At 40.6% G+C, this 16,961-nt stretch overlaps 1 protein-coding gene across 11 annotated transcripts in view; it reads left to right on the top strand.

Moving 5' to 3' along the window:
• RASGRP3 (RAS guanyl releasing protein 3) overlaps positions 1-16,961 on the top strand; it is a 158,172-nt gene that overhangs the window by 80,847 nt on the left and 60,364 nt on the right. The window lies entirely within an intron of this gene.

Below are 16,961 nucleotides of genomic sequence, written 5' to 3'. Positions count from 1 at the left end.
AGTAGTGTTTGCCCTTCTGAAGCATGTCGGTATTTTTGAGAACCGATTTATATATGGCAAATTTCAACCATATATAAAAATAGACAAAATAAATGATAATTAACCCCCACTTATTATCTAACTTTAACAATTTTCAATTCATGGTCATTCTTATTTAATTTATATATCCGTACCGATGTTCTCCCCTTCCCATATTAGCTTTGAAGTAAATCCCAGATATTTCATCGTTCCATCTGTAAATATTTTAGTATGTGTTTCTAAAAGATAAGTTCTCTTAAAAAGTTCACAATGTCATTCAGACATCCAAAATAATTAATAATAATTCTTAACTATTATTGTAGTTTGTCAAGTAGAGGGATGACATGAATACATTTGCATTCTGGAAAAAAATTTCTGAAGGCAATAAGGAGGACAGATCAGAGAAAGAAAAATACCAAATACCAAAAGAAGACTTCAAAGATAGGTTCGAACCAAGACAATGATAATAGAGAGGGTGGAAGAATTTTCAAAATGTTTAAAAGGTAAAGTTGATAGTTCTTGAGATTAATTGTATTTGGGTATGCAGGAAAGGAGGGAGTTAAAGAAGTTTTGGAGGTTTTCATTTGAATAATCAGCATATGAATATGCCATTAGCCTATATAGGGAAAGGATGCCTTGAAAAACTGTTAGCCTGGTTCAGCATTATACAGAGACTACAGGAAACAAATCAAAAAATATCTTCCTATTACCCTCAAACAAAAGTTTGAGATTTCCACCTGTAGTCCTAGCTATTCGGAAGGCTGAGGCAGGAGGATTGCTGGAGTCCAGAAGTTTGAAGCCAGTTTGGGCAACATAGTGAGACCTCATCTCAAGAAAACAACAAAACTTTGAGACTCAGAGCATTTGGAATAATTCTGATTGCTGCACCTTAAGAAAGCCATTAATGCCAGCCATGGTGGCTCATGCTTGTAATTCTAGCGCTTTGAGAGGCTGAAGCAGGAGGATCACTTGAGCTCGGGAATTCCGAGACCAGCCTGGGCAACATAGTTGCAGACAGCAGTACACTTCATTCCTAAACATTTTATCATGTATATATGTATATTACCAACTAGAGTTAGTTATTGCAGAATTTATATTTCACACAAGAGAGATTAAACTTATACATTTATTTTCTCAATGGGAAAAGCCATGATTCAAGAAAGATGAACACAATTCATGGCTGATTCTTACTCGATTATTTATGAAAGCAAGAAACTGAGAACCTCTTGATTTTCAAAAGTTGTTGCTCTACAGAGCAGCCACATCCTACTACAAAACAGCCTTTGAGTAACTATCAAGTATTGTCCTGGCAAAGCACGTTTCTCTAAGTAAGTGTTAATTGAATTTGAATGTAAAGAAACTGACACCTAGAAATGCAAGCTTTTTGCCAGTAACTGACAGAGCTGGTACTAGAACAAATTACTTCTAATAGTTTCTCATTGAGCATCACTCCTTACCTCTAACAACTCTGAATAGTAATAATGGAACACAGAAGATGCTTTATTAGTAAAAAGGTAATGCTTTCTATATCAAGTCATTGTGAGATTGCTCAAGGCTCAATGGGACCAAGTAGTTGGGCCGTAGGAAAGGAGGTAAAATGCTCTCACAAAAAAAGAACTCTCCATACACAATGGAAAAAAAATGCCTGTGTTCATATTTATCCTCTGACTTCCTCTAGAAGAGTATTAAAGCAGCTGATGACAAAAAGCAAAAATAAAACACAACTGAAAATGATTAACACAGGAATAAAACAAGGGCCAAAATCCACCAGTTAGTCAGGCGGGGAATACATTTGGACCTAGAAAGCTTTAAAATGTTCTCAATTATGTCGAATTCTGACATGTTAAATCTTGCTGATTGGTTCAAGAATTAAAAATCAAGTTGAGATGATGTCTAAAAGACATGTTCATTCAAATGTTTTTTGTTGATGAAGATATCGAGTATTCATTTGGAAACTGAAAAACTCAGTCAAATAGCCAGGCATTTGCCTACACAAGAAACAGACATTCTGATACTAGAAAAGATTTTAGGGGTTTGACTGATTTTTTTTTTTTTTTTGGTTTCCATTTTGATGTTATGGCATCAGTCTATATCAGTGGTTCTCAACTGAGAGTGATTTTGCCTTCCGAAGGACATTTGGCAATGTCTGGGGACATTTTTGGTAGTCTCCACTGGGAGTGGCACTGGAGTATTACTGGCATCTAGTTAGTAGAGACCAATGATGCTGCTAAACATCCCAAAATGCTCACGACAGCCCTGCATGACAATCAATTATCCAACCAAATATGTCAATAGTACCAAGGTTGAGAAATCCTGATCTATGTGAAACAATTAAAAATCTCACGCAAACATGCCTTCAAAGACACTTTAGATGAGTTACATGCAACATTTTTGCTTGTCTGCTGCTGAGCAGTAAGTGATGATGGCCTAATACACTTGCAGAAATACTGCTGCATCGGCGTCAGGGTGGAGATGAGATGTCAAATGGCCAGTCCTTCAGAATGAAAAGCCAAGTTGAATGGTTCACAACACAGGCTGACAGTACTCTTTGGTGTCCAAAAGATCAAATGTTGGCAGGCAAGGATACTGATATTTAGTCAGCAGAAAATATTCAAAGCAATGAGGGACACATTGTTGTTTCTTTAGATTTTTTTGTGGGTTTTATTTTTATTTTTTATTTTTTTTTGGCAAGATCTGGCTCTATTGCCCAGGCTGGAGTGCAGTGGTGCAATCTCGGCTCACTGTGACCTCTCTGCCTCCCAAGTTGCTGGGACTACAGGCAGGCACCACCACACCTGATTAATTTTTGTATCATTTGTAGAGAAGGGGGTTTCACCATGTTGGCGAGACTGGTCTTGAACTTGTGAGCTCAAGCACTCCTCCTGCCTCAGCCTCCCCAAGTGCTGGGATTACAGGTGTGAGCCCCTGCTCCCAGTTGACACATTGTTGATGAGGACAGAACAAGGGATCTTTAGGTCGTAAGTCATGGGACAGTTGATCCTGGGACTTGGGAAGTTCATTTCTCTGTTTCTGGCTTTTTTCATCTTCAAAAACTCAGGAAAAGAGAACTGAGGGCATCAGAGCAGGCTAATTTGATACACTCTTGCTGCCAACCTGATGACTGTATATCTCTGATTTATGTGATTCTTTCTCGTGTTCCCCTTACTAATTATAACTATTATCCATGTTTGTAACCATGTTCTTCTTCCTTCTTTCATATTATAACTGGAACCCATTCTCTTCCCTTTGGTTATCTTCTCTTCCTTCTGAGTTTTCAGCTTCCTCTACTATGTTCTCCTCATCAGTGCATAGGTGTGCTTCAGTAACTCTCATCTTTTAAAAATATCCTTTGCTTGCCACAACCTCTGCCAACTTCTCTTCACTGCAATTCTAAACAAACTTGTCGAGCTCATATTCTACACACGTTATCTTTGTTTCTTTACCTCTCATTTACTCTTGCACTCACACCAACCTAGCCTCTGCCCACAGTTCTGTAAAACTACCTTTGTCAAGGTCACCAGTGACCTCCTTGTGTTAAGTTCTAAAAAAGCAGATCATTTCCCTTTCTCCTCTTATTTAACTTTGCAGTAGCATTCAACATGATTGACAGCTTCAGCTTCCATTCTATCCCTGGCCTCATGGCACAGCGTGCTTTTAAGTTTTCCTTCTCTTTCTCTGACAGGAGCTCCACAAGATGCTTTGCTGCTCCTCCTCCCCTCTCTGACCTCTAGATGTTGGAAAGCCCAAGGCTTAAGAGTGGGTCCTCTTGTCCTGCCTCTTTATACTTTCTTCCAGAGCGATCTGAGCCATTGCCATGGTGCTAAATGCTGCTCACCTGGTGATAACTCCCAATTGTAAATTGCATCTCAGATCTTTCCCTGGAGCTCCAAATTGTATATGTAACTGCAACTCAAGATCCACACATAGAGTTTCTCATCTGGCCTGTTTAGTTCACTGCCGGATACCCAGGCCCTGGCATAATGTCTGGAAGGTAGAGACATATTTGTTGAGCCAGTAAAGAATGATTTGGATACTGGGCCTAAAACAGATACATTTTTTTCTGTGACAAGGTAAGAGTTAGCTGTTTTTGTTGTCAGAGTTACACTTTTATTAGATTAAAAGATAACATTTAGACCAGGCACGGTGGTTCATGCCTGTAATCCCAGCACTTTGGGAAGCCGAGGCAGGCGGATTGCTTGAGGCCGGGAGTTTGAGACCAGCCTGGCCAACATAGGGAAACCTCGTCTCTACTAAAAATACAAAAATTAGCTGGGCGTGGTGGTGCATTGCCTATTGTCCCACCTATTTGGGGGGCTGAGGCAGGAGACTCACTTGAACCTGGGAGGCAGAGGATGCAGTGAGCCAAGATTGTGCCACTGCACCCCAGCCTGGGGCAACAGAGCGAGACTGTGTCTCAAAAAAATTAAAAATAAAAAAAGTAAAACTTAAGTGTCACCCAGAAAAAAAAAAGAAACAAGATACTATTTAATAACTGCTTACTGGTTGATGGATAGATTGATTAATCAATTGGAAATGTGTTAATACTTAATCTTTTTGTATTCCAACTTATTTATTTATAACATAGAAATAATGCTATTATTTGCCAAATCATTTTAAAGGACAAAGGTAATTGCTTTTTAATATCCTGTGGAGAAAGACATTAACTACATACAAAATTGCACACAAGATGGTGTAGAGATTGCATGTATTATCAGTTTCCTTAGTCTGGGGACTGCATTGCGTTTGCATCTGAACTCTTGTGGTTTGTGAGCCAACAAAATATCATCAGTCCTCATTGTTATAAGTTTTATTTGAAAGCTACCATTGGATAGTGTTTTTGTGATGTGGCTAGAATTATATAATTGTCTATGCAGCCTCGCAGCCATCTCTCAGCTGCCCTGCACTGAGAGGTGCCAGGTGAGGCTGGTGGACAGCACAGCCCAGCAGCCCCTGGCTGAGGCCTAGGCTAGGGCACAATGGACTTTCTGGCATCTGGCCAAGGTGCTGAAGGGTAACGGGGGTGAACAAAGTGGAGTAGGAAGCAACTTCATGGGCAGGAGTCAGGAGTAGTAGATCTAGACCTGGACAGGATCATAGATACTTCTGCAAAAGAGAAAACCTGTTTTCAGAATTGAATGTTCAGCCTGAGGTTGCTCATGGAATCTTGGGAGGAGATGAAAATTTCAGTATCTTAAATTTTTGTGACTCCAAACAACTGATGGTGAGAATCAGGAGGTGAAGTTATTTTTCCTCTCCTTTTGCATTGGGCAAGTCCATTTGCTTTAATGTAATAAAAAATGACATCGAGTGGTAGAACCTCAGGAATTTTGATTTCCCTTTGTCTTCTTCAGAAATCCTCTGGGGCAATTGACCTTTGTGTGTTTGAGAAGAGGTTATGAAACTTTTATTACAGACCTGCTTCGAGCCCCCAAGGAAGGCTATGGGCCTTTACCCTAGAAAGAAGCCCATGGACACAAATACACAAAATTCTGTGTGTGATTTCAGGGTTGTATAGATCTGCAATCCTTGGTTGAGGGCCTAGATGTGGACTGAATTTTGTACCCCCAGCGTCCATATGTTGAAGCTCTAACCCCCAATATGACTGTGTTTGAAGATAGAGCCTATAAGGAGGTAATTACGGTTAAACAAGGTCACAAGAGTGGGGCTGTAATTTCTGATAGGGCTGGTGTCCTTATAAGAGGAAGGGACACCAGACTTCTCTTTCTGTGCCATGTGAGAACACAGGTAGAAGGTGGCCATCTGCAAGCCAGAAAGAGAGTCCTCACAGGGACTTCTCAGCCTCCAGAGCTGTGAGAAATAAATTTCTGTTATTTAAGCCATGCAGTCTATGGTGTTTTGTTATACCAGCTTGTTAAAACAGGCCTCTACCCTGGAAGCTGCCCTGGCCTGTAATGTAGCTGTGCTCATGCTTACCGATCCATGGAGGCATCAGGATGGGGAGGGGAACATTCTAGTGAGCAAATATTCTGGGGATGCGTATGGGAGCCTTGGTGCACCGAAGTAGGTCAGCCAGTAGTACCACGCCTGGCTCGCTCTGCCCAGGCTTCATGAGTCTGCAGTGACAGGGTGAAGTATAAAGGTCAACCAGAAGAATGATGTGCCATCATGCTGAGTGTGTACCTCTTCTTTAGGTGTTCATTTCACTGGGCAGGTTGTCTACCAGAACCAAGGGGCCTCTTTGAATTTTCTTTCAAGCTATTAATAAGAGGCATGCATCCTCCTAGACACAGTCATCCATTTAGTAAAATAGGCAAGTATCTCCCCACGGCTAAGATTGGAGCTACCTGAGCCCTAAACAACTGACAATGTGGGAAGCATTTGCTCCAGACAAGTCCACTTATCCCATCCCTATCCTTCTTGAGAAAGCTGCCATTGTCTGATGTGGGTAGAATCTGGGGACGACAACAGTGAGAGCTGCAGTATGCAGACTAGCTGGTCCAACACCTGGGAGAGCAGGGGCAGAGTCCCTAGTGGTGCTGTCAGAGTGAGTCTGGACTGGGCAGAGGAGTACTTGAAAGTCTTTTCTGGAAGAGTTAAAAAGAGAAGCCAAGGTTTGAGTGGCTAAAAGAAACCAGCAAAATCTGTGGGATTCAATGTGACAGGAGTAAATGAACAGTGTCAGGACCCAAGTGTTGGAGCCAGAGAACCACTGATTTGTGCCAAGACCCATTTAGAGTTCCCAGACTCCTCCTTCTCAAGCTTACCTCCACCAAGTCACCTTCACCCATCTCACAGACATCCAGACCTGCTTGAGATGCCCAGCACCCAACAGCCAGGGATTAGAGCTTTTTATTGAAATCCCTGCTATCGTTTTAGACCAAGCTCCTGAATGAATAAAAAAAAAATCTTTTGACAAGGAGAGATGACCAGATTGAAATAATCTTTACAAAATTAAAAAAAATAGGTGCCCTCAAAATCAGACCAGTGAGAAGAAATTCCATGACTGGTGATAGCACATAGCTGTTTCATTTCTCCATATCAAAATGGCCAAAGGGTGGCTTCGTGTCAGAAAACCCAGATGTTTTTAAAGCAAATGCATTAGTTCAAAATCAGCCTACTGCCTCGTATACTTTTTATGTCTTAGAGACCCCAGTATGAGTCTGGATTCTATAGAAGCTCGCTATGATGGAATATTTTCCTTTCTTTTACTAGCTCACTATTTACAACTTAGGCAAATCACCTTATCATTTTGGCCTTGGGGCTCTTCTTTATAGAATGAGGTAGTTAAACTGGCAACTAAGTAAAAAAATCCCCTTGAAAAGTGGAAATATTCTGTGTCGCCTACTAGCACAACCTCTTTCTCTGTTGGAGCTACGGTTTTCTCTGAGTAGACTAAAAATGCTATCAGAAGACGTGAATGACCAAGATGATGAAACCAGGTGCTTAGAGACCAAGGCTCGCAGCTGCACTGATCAGTAAATAACCCTTCCCTGGTTTCTGGTTTTCCTTTTTAGAGTAATAAACAACAACAAAAGTAGAGTACCAGTTCAGCTTGTATAGTCACTAATTATACAAGTGACTCATTCTAAGGGCTAGAAATTATCCTACAGGAAATTATCCTGAAGGGTCTACAGTTTGAATATCTGTGATTTCCTTGAGTCTGACATGGAAAAGTAAGCTGTGACTCGTAGTCAACAAATCCAAACCAACCTATAGAGGAAGTGGGAGAGAGTGAAACTATATACTCACTATAGTGTGTGGAATCTGAAAATGTTTGCCTCTAAGCACGAATAGGTACATATTTTTTTCTCAGGTAGCCCAACGTACATTCTAGTTTCTCTAAATCTTTACAAAGTAAAGTATTGAGGGGGCATTGGCACCCAGTCCCATGCTCTTTAGAAATCATTAATGACTATTTTGCTGATTTTGAGAACTTTTTCTATTAATATAAAAGAATAAACCAGAAATCTGAGGAAACTCTAAAACTTGAAGGCAATCTAGACATTTAGAGGATATTACAAGTGGAAATAAATACTAATGTCTTAGACTAACCAAGCTTGACAAATGCTGCAGAAATCTCCAAATTTACTTTCTTGTTCAGGCAAGAGGTGAAATTTGTCTTGCAATTTGAAATTACGTTTAGAGTAAACATGTGTCAGAAGGCTTAAGTAAGCATAGTAACTGTCTTGTCATTCTTCCTTGTCCACTCCACAAACAGTAACATTCCAAAGATCTGCACTTTGAAAGATCCTCCTTAGCTTTTGCATCTGTGGTGTCAGTAGGTAGCCCAGTGAGTCTGAGGTAGGGCTTGTAAGTGCAGATGTCTATGGCAGCAATCCCTAACACTTTTGGCACAAGGGACAGATTTCGTGGAAGACTGTTTTTCCACGGACAGGGCAGGGGGTGGGGGTTGGGAAGATGGTTTTGGGATGAAACTGTTCCACCTCAGATCATCAGGCGGTAATTCGATTTTCATAAGGAGCACATAACTTAGATTCATTGTTTGTGTAGTTCACAATAGGGTTTGTGGTCCTGTGAGAATCTAACGCCGCAGCTCATCTGACAGGAGGGAGAGCTCAGGCAGTAATGTTCCCTCACCCGCATTCACCTCCTGCCGGGCAGCTTGGTTCCTAACAGGCCATGGACCAGGCCATGGCCCAGGGGTTGGGGACCCCTGGTTTACAGGACCAGGAAGATATTATAATGATGTAATGAGTGAAATGAATTAGGAATAAGAAAAATTCTGGATGAGGCATGGTGCCTCATGCTTGTAATCCCAGCACTCTGGGAGGCTGAGGCAGAAGGACTGCTTGAGCCCAGGAATCTGAGAGCAGTCAGGGAAACATAATGAGACTTCATCTCTTAAAATAAAAAAAGAACAATTCTTTCTCCGTTTGGAACAAGTGATAGTTCACTTTCCTCTTAAATCTACTGAAAGAGAAAAGGCACATGGTGGGATGGTAAATGGTAATGTCACTTGGTCTCAATCTGGGGAGACAGCCGAAGGTAGGAGGGACTTTGGGGAACTGGGAGTCAGTCAGTTGCTGCTCAGCTCCATCCAAATGTTGCCTCATGGGGATGCAGCCCTAAAATGAGCAGAACCAGTTTTTCCACAAGAATCTAGAAAACTGGATTTTTAAAGTAAAGGTTCAGATTTGTACATTTTCACAATTAATTCAAAATTTTTGAAACTTTGTAAGAGCCAATCCTGTATGGGCCTAACAAAAAATATACATCTAGGGGCTAAATCTGTTTATAACCTGTAGTTGCTGAGTGAGGTAGAACTTATTAGCTTGCACCATCTTCGATTTGGAGAAAGGACAAAGATTCATGGTTCATTATTTGTATGTCTTTAAATAGGCTTTATCAGATAAAGAGAAAAAAGTTTAAAAAGCAAGGCATTTGAGGACAATATTTATAGTGTGTGGACAGGAACTCTGCTCTTGCATTTCATTCCTATAACATCAGAGCCAGAGTTCTTGGGTTAATACAGAATGCGTGATTTTATTTTAGGATCCACAGCACATTGAAGTAAGATATTGCTGATGTCAGGCTTATGGCATCTATAGTCATCTTGCTGTGAATATGGTCCTTAATAAAGAATTCATTAGAATGATTCAGATAGGGCCTATGTTACAACAAAGATATGGAGATCTGGATATATCTAGATGACATGAGGAATTTTCTAGTTGTCAAAAAATAAATGTTTGGGCTGGGCACAGTGGCTCACACCTGTAATCCCAGCACTTTGGGAGGCTGAGGTGGGTGGATCACTTGAGGTTAGGAGTTCAAGACCAGCCTGGGCAACATAGTGAAATCCTGTCTCTACCAAAAAATACAAAAATTAGCAAGGTGTGGCGGCGCATGCCTGTAGTCCCAACTACTCAGAAGGCTGAGATGGGAGAATCACTTGAATCCAGGAGGCAGAGGTTGCAGTGAGCCGAGATTGCACCACTTCACTCCAGCCTGGGTGACAGAGTGAGAACTTATCTTAAAAACAAAACAAAACAAACGAACAAAAAAAACAAACCCATACTCCCATCACATTGCTTTAGATGCATGAAAGCAATACGTTTTGGGTCTTGAGTATTTCTTGACATTTCAAGTGTAAATACAGCTTTAGATACTTCAGCATTTTTTTCCTACTCATTGATTAATGGTAGCTTTTCTCTTTTTCTCCCAATTCAAGTACGTAGTAATAAGTTAATGTGAGATTTGTACATTTTAATTTGTATTTTTCTGTTTTAATAATATAATAAAATATTTTGTGTTGCATTTAGTAGTAAAGAAGTATCTTTTTACCTAAATGCTTGGTGAATACTTTCAAGTTTTGCATGATTAATAGTTAAAGGGTGCTAAGATAAATAAATATATACATGCTCTGTTTCCTGAACTGGAGATTAGAAACAAAGTTTGAAAAGAAGCCAGTAGAAATGAGATATTGTGGTGAGATAAAGACTGGCAAGGGTCTAAAACTGTGAACTTGCAGACTTGTGAAATCCCCACAAATTACCACAGAAGCTGATGAGGTTCTCTTTTTAATTTTAGTCCCAGCTTGGTTTCACTTACTATTTCAACTCTTCAGCATCCTTATTATGACTAGTAGATCTGTTAGCAAAACTTCTGGTGGAAATGTTTTTGTGTAATATCCACTCCCCCAAATTGTTTTAGGGACATTAATCACCTGACATGCATTTATTTTCATTCTACAGAAGAATAAATGCAATGTCCAGACTTGGATCCCATTCAAGATTCGTTGGTCTATTACTGACATTTCTAAATGTATCTACTGAAATCTCCTGCTCTTTAACCTCTTTGCAGGAAGATATGTGTCTTTGTATTCCCTTGAGTACTTTCTGTGTGTGTTTAATAAATACTTCTTAAAAATTAGATTGTAAATTGATCAATAAAGATATCATTGAATGGTTTGGGTGGTATGCCCAGAGACAGCTAGTTTTAATCTACCAAAATAATGAATAATACAGAGTAAGAAGCATATTATAGAATTTTCATTTAAGAAAATATGGACTAAGTCATAGAAGAAATGGGATTTAAACTAGTTCTCATTTCATGATACAGATTTCTAGCCTACACTGCCTTTTTCCCCTCCCTTTCTCCAGCCCTTCTTTCCTTTCTCCCTTCTCTCTTTCTTTCCTTTCTTTGCAAAATGGGTATATGTAGGTAAAATGTATGTGGCTTATGAATTTGAGAGGAGTGACAGAAATAGGAATCATTGCATCGCTCAGTAGAGGGCACTTTTTGGTCCCTTACCAAGAAAATAATAACAGCAGCTAACACTCATTGAGGGCATACTATGTGGCAGTTAATAAGCACTTTACCTGTTATTAACTTACTTAGTTCTCATAACAACCCTACAACACAGACATTATTATTATTCTATCATACAGATAAAGATATAGACACACAGTAAATTAAATAACTTGCCCCCAAACCACACAGTTAGAAAGTTCAAGAGTTGAATTTGATCCCAGTGGTCTGGCTCTAGAGTCCATGCTCTTTACCATTACATTGTACTTAGAAAAGAACTCAGTAAAGAACGAATAAAATGTGTAAGGCCAGCAAGGAAGGACTATGTTGGGTTATGTCACATGGGCTTTCACAGAAGCTTTCATTATGATGTTCAGAACATGATAGTCCCTCTCTCCCCTTCAAAATGGTTTTGAGTGAAAGAATGAACAAATATATGCTTTAATCCCAACTTGAAGACCTCACCATCCTGTGAGCATTTCTGATTTTCCATGCCTCCCTGCCTTCTTCAGTGCCATTTTCTCTGTGTGCAGCGTTCTCCTTCTTCTCTCTGCCCAGTGCATCCCTGCTTGTGCGGCTAGGCACAGCTCGGTTCTATGAGTCACCTTGTTTTTACCTCTCTCACAACACTTTCATAATGCCCCTGATAATAACTTCTGTCCATGTGTGCCCCCTCTCTAGATCCTCAAGCCTCCGAGATCACAATCTGTGCCTGACACATGCTTGTACTTCCGCCATGGTGTTAATCATAGTGTCTGGCACAGAAATAAGTGTTTATTCAACAGACAAGAAAGTGACTGGAGAAGTATTCACTGTAATTTTATCCTCTTTAACAATCTGTAATACTAAAAATTGGGAAGCATATCTTGAAATTCCATTATGAGCCTGTTAATATAAAAGAAATAAATGTATTCAATAATCAAAAGAGAAACATCAAGACAAGAATAAGGTTAGACTCATCCCCAACCCCCTCCCATTTCTGACTTCTGTTCCTCTCCTAAGATTCACCCCATCCCTGGTTCTAGCCCAATCCTGGACAGTGAGTCCCTCCCTAAGGTGAACCACCTGTCTCCTTGGCTTTGTCCAGACACCTAATCCTCACTCTATACAGTGATTGAAACCCCAGTTTTTGGCCAGGTGCGGTGGCTTAATCTCAGCACTTTGGGAGACCGAGGTGGGCGGATCGCCTGAGCTCAGGAGTTTGAGACCAGCCTGGGCAACATGGTGAAACCCCATATCTACCAAAAATACAAAAATTATCTGGGTGTGGTGGTGCACACATGTAGTCCCAGCTACTCGAAAGGTGAGGTGGGAGAATTGCTTGAACCCAGGAGGTGGAGGTTGCAGTGTGCCAAGATCACGCCACTGCACTCCAGCCTGGGCAATGGAGTGAGACCCCCATCTCAAAACAAAACAAAACAAAACCAAAACCAGTTTTTGGTATCTCAATGCACAATGTTAATCAAGTAGCAAAATCTCGGCATTTAAAAAATCTGAAATATTTACATAAATGATTTGACCCAAATCACTTGTAAGGGTCAACTGATTTGGATCAAATCACCTGTGTCTTGAGCTATACTCAGAGAATTACATGCCCCATTAAAATATCAAATCCAAAAAAAAAAGAGAGAGAGAGGATAAGATTAGAGAAGAAAATTAAAGAAGAAACCAATTTGAAGTGTACAGACCATGTCAAAAGAATATGATGGCAGAGAAAAGTAGTCATATAAAGATATCAGTCACACTTCTGGGCTAGGGGATAGAAAAAATACAGTTTTGTTCTTAAGCCAGTGGAGAGACCGACAGAACCATTCAGTAACATAAATTTTACAAAGCTAAAGGAAGCCAGTACGCTGAGTGCCAAAATCCACCTGGAAGGGTGAGGAGGGAAGAGGAGAATTCTGGAAAAGGGAGTAGGGGATTGCCAAGCGTAAGTATTGGGAGAGGAGAGACATTCAAAAAAATAAAGAAATAATGTGTGCAAAGCATGGGTTCTGTGAAACCAGAGTTCCCTTTCACAGCAGTATCACATGTGCTGGAGTAAAGAGAGGAAAGAGGAGGGAGGGAATGCAGGGGGCAGGCTTTGTATGCCATGGAAAGGACTTTCTATTTACATAAGACCACAGGGAACTGTGGAAGAATTTTGGAGACAGGAGTTCTGCAATCAGTCTGATAATTTGGAAAGATTGATTTGGGCCCAGGAGAGAGGGGAGGTAAACAGGAACTGAGAACCAATATAGAAGTCTGAGAAGTGAGCCATTGCGGTGGGCCAGGGGAAACGGGACGACAGCTTGAACCCAGGAGAGGCGGTGGAGATGAAGGGCAGTGGGCGAGGAGAAGAAACAACTGGGAAATAGGTGATCAGACTTGGGCATGAGGGATGGCAAAAGAGAGTGCTAGGAAATCTAGGGTGAGTCCCAAGTTTCTGGCATGGAATACTGGGAGGCAGGTTGAGCCATAGACCAAGGAAGGAAATATAGGAGATATAGCAGGTTAAAAAAGTGAGAAGGAGGTGGGCGCGGTGGCTCAAGCCTGTAATCCCAGCACTTTGGGAGGCCGAGGCAGGCGGATCACAAGGTCAGGAGTTTGAGACCAGCCTGGCCAACATGGTGAAACCTCATCTCTAATAAAAATACGAAAAGTAGCCGGACATGGTGGCGCGCACCTGTAATCCCAGTTACTCAGGTGGCTGAGGCAGAAGAATCGCTTGAACCTGGGAGGCGGAGGTTGCAGTGAGCCAAGATCGCACCACTGCACTCCAGCCTGGCAACGGAGCAAGACTCCGTCTCAAAAAAATAAATAAATAAAATAAAGTACACAGTTCAATGGTATTTAGTGTATTCACAAGGTTCTTCAACAACTAGCACTATCAAATTGGACAGCAATCTTATCACTCCAAAAAGAAACGGTGAACCCACTGCAGTCAATTCCCATTCCTGCCTTCCCTCAGTGCCTGGGAACCACTAATCTCCTTTCTGTCGCTATAGATTTGCCTATTCTACATATTTTCTATAAATGGAGTTGCACAATATGTGGCCTTCTATGTCTGGCCTCTTTCACTTAGTATAACGTTTTCAAGGTTCATCTATATTGTAGCATGTATCAGTACCTTGTTCCTTTTCATCATTAAATAATATTCCATTGTATGGAGATGTACTTCATTTTGTTTATCCATTTGTCGATTGATAGACATTTGGGTTGTTTTCACTTTGGGGAAATAATAATACTGCTATGAACATTTTTCAATTCTCTTGGGTATGTCTAGGAATGAATTTGCTAGATCATATGATAACTCTATGTTTAAGTTTTTGAGGAGCTACCTAACTCATTTCCAAAGTGACTGTACCATTTTACATTTCCACTAGCGATGGATGAGGGTGAGATACGAAAACTTACCCAAATGTTAAGTAAAACTTGTCCAAAGTCACATGCTAGTAAGTAGAAGAGCTAGGATGCAATCCCAAGTCCACCTGTCTCCAAACCCTACTCCCTTCCTCTGCAGTTTGCGTGTAGCTGGTCTCTGTTTGGTTTGGAGTCATCAACGTAGAGGTGGTAGTTGAAGCCACTTCTGTGGATGAGTTCAGCATGGAGACATGAGAACCGTTGGCAGTTTAGAGGCCAGGAGTAGGAAAGGAGTCTGCAGATGAGACGATGAGGTATGACTAGAGGCATAAAAGAAAAACCAGGGAAGAGATGTTGCCAGGAAAACCAACCAAAAGGAGAATTTAAGGGAGGGTGTGGTCAAGAAGTACTACACTGCGGCTAAGCCTTAGCGTAAGAAGACAATGAAGAGAGCTTAGCGGGTGTAATGACTTTTGCCAGAGTAGTTTGAATAGAGTATGAGGGCAGGAAGTAGAAGGGGAGTTAGACAGAGCTTGATTTGGGTGGTCTGAAGAGAGGATCAAATAGAACCAGCAAATTCTAGTTGGCTGTGAGGGATGGGAGAGATGGCCAGTAGAGGGTTGCTAAATTTTGTTTGTTTGTTAGTGTTTGGTTTTGGCCAGAAGACACCTCACGTTTATTTATGTAGAGGAAATACAAGGGGAGTTACAAGCTAGAGGAAGGAGAAGTGGTAAGACGCATGAACTCTAGACAGTTACACCAAGGAACTGGTGAAGAGAGAAGAAAGGCATGGTGCTGTTTCTGCGTGTGGAGGTGGGTGGGGGTTGGGGGGTGCAGATACCTTCATATGGTAGGTCAAGGGAAATTAGTTCACTCTGGGCTTCCCTTCATTTGTCTTAATTTCCTCACACTTTAGTAAATTACAATTGATTAATTCCTCCTTTTACAACCTACCAACAACATCCTTATTCCCATTCCTCGGTCTCTTTTAACTCTCTCTTTCTTTTTTCTTTCTTTCTTTTTTTTTTTTTTGAGATGGAATTTCTCTCTGCTGCCCTGTTGCCTAGGCTGGAGTGCAGTGGCAGAATCTCGGCTCACTGCTCACTACAACCTCCGCCTCCCGGGTTCAAGGGATTCTCCTGCCTCAGCCTCCCAAGTAGCTGAGACCACAGGCACGCACCACCACACCCAGCTAATTTTTTTGTATTTTTATTAGAGACAGGGTTTCACCATATTGTTCAGGCTGATCCCGAACTCCTGACCTCAGGTGATGCACTCGCCTTGGCCTCCCAAAGTGCTGGGATTACAGGTGTGAGCCACCATGCCCAGCCTTCCTCTAACTCTTTAACCTTTACTTTATGAAAAGCTAGCTTCTTCTCCCTCTTTCTTTCTCATTCTCTGTCTCTCTAGATCCACTAATGAGTCCAAAATACCCATCAGAAACCCTGGTTTCTCAGAGTTGTGGCATTTCTGAAAGCTAATCTGGCATGGTAGCAAACCAGTCTATCAACCTCTAAAATTCTTAAGAACTCCCAAAGTTCTCTTTCAGCATTTTGACAGACTGTTTCCCATATGTAAATCTGTTATTAATCCATTTGTAATATTGTTCTAATGGAAAATATATATTCTAAATTTCAACCACTTTACAAATTTAGTTGGGAACATTTCACAATTTTAGGACTTCCTTTTTTCTCACTGTGATTTATGCTCTTAAAACATTTTTGAAATGAATTTTTTGTGTTCTGATAAGGAGGGCAGAGTCGTAGTATTTATCTCATGTCAGAGATGATGAAAGTGAGCCTCAGAGAAGTTAAATGGGACCTAAGATACTACATAAATTTTCTAGTCAGTTATATTTTCTTTTTTTGTAGGTATGGACTGTGATTTCATTTCAGGAGTAAGGTGAAATTAGTTGATGTCTTAGATGGGAGGAAGACATATCGTTGGCTCTTGAGATTTGTTTTTCTTTTAGAGAAAAGAAGGACCATTTGCTGCAGGAAAAACATCTGAAACAAAAGGGAATGACAAAGTCATTAAGTGGAGCCTTCTAATTATGGGCCTCAAGCTGTGTAACTTTATTTGAGAGCACAGAAATAATTTTAAACACCCTTTTTTTTTGGTTCCTGTACTTTACCGTTAATTGATTCCAATAAAAAGTCTAGCTCCAAATCCCTGATTTCAGAAGTAATTTCAAACTGAGACATTACCATCCCATAAAAGAGTACTATAAACACATGGGTTTCTAAATAGGAGCAAAATGTTTTCACTTAGATGATAACACAGTACAGTTTCTCTTAGAAAAGAGAAATTCATATTACATCTTCAGTATCTATATATACAAAGTTAGTGTCTAAATGGTAAAGGAAATCTAT

Source organism: Pan troglodytes, chromosome 12 (genome assembly GCF_028858775.2).
Source record: "Pan troglodytes isolate AG18354 chromosome 12, NHGRI_mPanTro3-v2.0_pri, whole genome shotgun sequence".
Classification (NCBI taxonomy): Eukaryota; Metazoa; Chordata; class Mammalia; order Primates; family Hominidae; genus Pan; species Pan troglodytes.
The sequence above is the reverse complement of the archived record's forward strand: the minus strand, read 5'-3'. Positions and strand labels throughout refer to the sequence as shown.